This window comes from Rhinoderma darwinii, chromosome 4, assembly GCF_050947455.1.
Source record: "Rhinoderma darwinii isolate aRhiDar2 chromosome 4, aRhiDar2.hap1, whole genome shotgun sequence".
NCBI classification, from domain to species: Eukaryota; Metazoa; Chordata; class Amphibia; order Anura; family Rhinodermatidae; genus Rhinoderma; species Rhinoderma darwinii.
In genome coordinates this window covers 302,568,700-302,572,859 of record NC_134690.1, presented here as the reverse complement: position 1 = coordinate 302,572,859, position 4,160 = coordinate 302,568,700, and the positions used below count along the sequence as shown (strand labels likewise).

The 4,160-nt window shown below is 42.4% G+C and overlaps 1 long non-coding RNA gene across 1 annotated transcript; it reads left to right on the top strand.

The window, feature by feature from the left end:
• The first annotated feature begins 560 nt into the window (after positions 1-560).
• Positions 561-2,397, top strand: LOC142761166 (uncharacterized). The gene is made up of 3 exons (XR_012883534.1): positions 561-656; positions 2,099-2,240; positions 2,329-2,397. It is a non-coding gene; the product is annotated as an uncharacterized LOC142761166 (long non-coding RNA).
• Positions 2,398-4,160: the final 1,763 nt, after the last annotated feature.

Genomic DNA, 4,160 nt, shown 5'->3' with positions numbered 1-4,160 from the left:
AGAAATGTTCTTCTTTTTTATTGGTATTATTGTATATACTTGCTAGTATAGCTATAAATAATATATAGATAATTTTCCATTATATATATGGATCTATAAGTTAATATATACGATTCTGCACTACTGTACCATGTGCGATTCCTACTATTTTAAATTTTTAATCTTTAATACTTACTTCTTCTGTTCTTATATGTTGATATTCCATCTGTGCTTCATTTTTCAGTTGTTCTATTCCCGTTTTATTTGGAGCCGTATGTATCCAATTGAGGGTGGAGTTTAGTCATATACTGCACTCTGCAGATGATTAGCCTAGCGCTTAGGTCAGGGGGGAGTGTCTCGTGCGTCTTTCGTCTCCGTGTCTTCATCTGGAGGGGCGGAGCATGGGTGCCACGTGCGCTCCTGCTCCGACCTCCTTGATGACGCGGGGCCGGAAGTGCGTCACGGGTCTGCTCTGTACCTCACGCATGCCGTTCTATAGTGGCTGATATCATCAATTAATTATTTCATCTCAGGTGCCCTAAACTTTCCTATTGGATCGCAGTTCCTTAAATATTCTTGTTCCGCTGGAGAGACGCCACCCCCGGACGAAGGCATTTCCTGCCGAAACGCGCGTCGGGTCTGGTGTCTCTGCAGGTTGCAGGAGCATACATACATGGGTAAGCTGTTTTGTGGCCATACATCTGGCTTTTTTTCTATGTCATTATATTTACATACATTGACTCTAGGTAGGAATATAGAAACAGAATTACGTTACTTCATGTGAATATATCTATTTACTATATGTTACTTTATCTTCTTATGTTGCTTCTGCCTGCAGGACATCTGCTTGCATTGCATTGGTTCTATTTTTATTCATCTACTTTGTGTGTTTATTTATGTCAAATAAAGCTTTTTCATATTTCTATTAAATTAAGTGTTAATTGACCTTCATTTATAGGCTAGACCTGTGTTCTTATAGGTCAATGCACCAAGTTGATACTTGGTTTTATATCAAACCATTTGTTTCTGGTCATCAGTTACAACAATTGGTTTGTTCCTGAATGTACAAATAGGTCATTTATTTAATATGAAAGTATAGTACAACTAGAGATGAAAAAGTAAACTCGCTAGTGGTAATAATCAATAAGTTTTTAGACTATTATACCGATGTATCCATAAGGCACAATAAACCCCCATTGGCACATACAAAAAAAACGCCAGTGCAAAGTATATACACAGTGTATAACGTCCAAATACCCATGCCGTAGAGGACCAGACCCAGGGTTCCAAAACGGGCACCAATGCTTTGTCAGCCTGATGTATAAAGCAATTACATTGTGTAATAGTGAAAAGAATAAAAAAACAGACATCGTTTTATTTGTAAACATCCAACCACTATATAGCACCCCTATCCTTACGGGCCAATTTTAGGTTTACATGCCAGGAAAGAGCAATGCCTCTTTAATCCCATATGGGACTACTGTATTGAGGTTAAAAATTCACTTAGATTCCAGACTGAGGAGAGCATTAGGCTCTATTCACACTGAGTTTGACGTGGAATCCGCATCAGAAACCAGCGCCCGAAAACGGCCCAAATATCCTCCTATTGATTTCCATGGGAGTCAAAGCCATTTTTTTCCCTGAGCGGTTTTTGGCCGCTTGCGGAAAAAAGAAGCAACATGACCTTTCTTGAGGCGATTTCCACCTCAAAAACCCCATTGAAATGGAGAGACGGGAAAAAACTATGCGTTTTTTGGCAAAAAAAAAAGAAGTTAAGCCCACCCAGAAAAACGGTCTGGAAGATGTGGGTGGAACTCAATGCAGCCATTATCATCGCCAGACTACATCACAAGCCAGCACAAACTCGCCTGAGGAGAAAGGAGGATAATTTCAACAGGATTCCACCTACGAAAAGGATAAAAAATAAGTACTGCTTACACATCTTCCATACATGTAATGTTCAAATCTCATCCACTCTGCTTCTACTGTACGCTGATGATTTTCCGCAATAAAATACGTTATGTATTGACATACCCTTTGGTGGCGGATCATAAATTGTGCAAGCAGGACAATGTTGGGTGAGCTAATAAACTGACCTTTCTATTCAAATTTTTTACAGGTACAGTCCCATCTCAATCTATGGGACAAAGGTGCGGCTGGATAAAGTGACTGGTATCTGTGGGGAAAATCATGGATAGAAATCTGCGAGGCACTGTACCCAGCGTGGAGTCGCCTTTCAAATTCAGAAAAAAGGTGTAATGGTGAGTATGTCTTTCAATTTTTTTTTATTTTTACGTAATTATTTTTGTATATTTTTTTTAAGCTCTAATGTATATTTTGTATCTACAGAGGAAGACGTGAAAAAAGGTGGAAGATTGTGCAGGACCGATTCATGAAGGAGGTGCGGAAGGCAGAGAGGAGACCCAAAAACCTTCATTACAAGGTTCTGCTGTTCATCTTGCCTAGCAGGGGACAACAGCCGTAAGTATTAATGCCTATGTTTGTATTCTCAAAATGTATATGTACTATGTACTTAAAATGTATTTTTTCTCCTACAGATCTCAAGACAACTTTCAAGAGCCAAAGTCCCCTGCCACACAAGATAGACAGCAGCAGAAAGAGAGAACCCACTCCTTCAACATCCGCCCAGCATGAAGCAGAGGGGGAAGAGCAAGATCCACTGGTGGGAAGCTTGGTTGCCACAAATGTCACCAGGGGAGGAGACACCTGTCTCAACAGCAGCATCGCCTACTGATGCCCCCCCTGTGGCCATCCAGGGCAGTGGTCCCACCCCCCCTACCTGCACCTCTTCCACGTGGGGGCGTTGAAGAAGCACCCCCCGGATAATTGACAGGCAGATGGAGGTGCAAAGTGAGTCTTTGTCCCTTATCTGGAGGGTGAACGACAATGACGAGTTTGATTTCTTTGGTTACACGTTGGCATCCTCCTGCCGCCGGATGCCGGTGGAAAGGCAGCAGCAGTTTATTTCCTATTATCTCGCCGTGGCGGCAGACTTCATTCACGCCTCCGCCCTGCCGGAACTGGGTGTACTTATAAACCAGTTCCGTCAGGTTTTAGGGCCCTTTCAGGGCCCTGGCACAAGTGCTTCTGATGTAGTCTCCACCGCGGCCCAGAGCCAACCCCTTCCCACTACTGCCCCTTACCCTGCTCCTCCCCTCGGGCACAATTTTATTATTCATTTTTCTCAAACCCCCCTACCAGCAGTGGGTGCTCGGACCGTCACCAATCCAAACTTCTTGAAGGTCACAAGTTTGTTATTTTCTCATTGTAAAACGAAACAGTTTTTAAGAAAGACGCAGCGTGACTTTAGCAGAGAAAACAAAAATTAAAATGTCTTTTAGAAAAAAAAGTCATTGTGCGTTTTTTTTATATATAAAAAAAGACCACATATAAACAAGGACACTCTAGCTGATGTGAATCTAATACATCACCTAATTTGTGGGTACTAGATTTCCAATAGACAAAGTGACACTTAAAACACAATCTTCTTTACACATTCAAATTAATTTGCAAAAAATATCACGACACATATATTTGAACTAAAATCAATTTTAGTGGAATAGTGTTTGGGAAAACTCAGGTTGAAAATAAAAGGCCAACTATTAAATAAAATTAAAACAAAATGTCAGCAGAGGCAAGTTGCTGGTGGGCGGGATGTAGAAACCATTGCAGGGACCAATGAGGTGAACCATCAGTCCTGGTCAGGCTGCTATTCACAGAGGGATGTAAATTGCCGAGGTAAGGTACCTTCGGGAATCATGAAGTAGTCCGCAAAGGCATCTCTACAGTTGGGTGCACGGCCAAAAAAACAGTTGACAGGTAGGTCACTAAAAGCTGCCTGTTGCTCCACGTCCATTACCGAACTGTCATAGTCGTGAACATAGTTGTGAAACACACAGGCAGCTTTAATAACCATGTCAACTCTGTCCAGATCCAACTGCATTGCACAGGTGAAGACCCTCCACTTACTACTCATGATCCCGAAGATGAACTCCATAAAGCATCGTGCCCGCCTCAGCCTCATGTTGAAAACTCCTCTCCGGGCATCCAGTACCCTCCGTGGGTATGGGCGCAGCAGGTTGGTCATCAGCGGAAAAGCCTCATCCCCTACCATGACAAAAGGGAGTGGATACATGGTACTCGGAAGAGATCTTGGATGG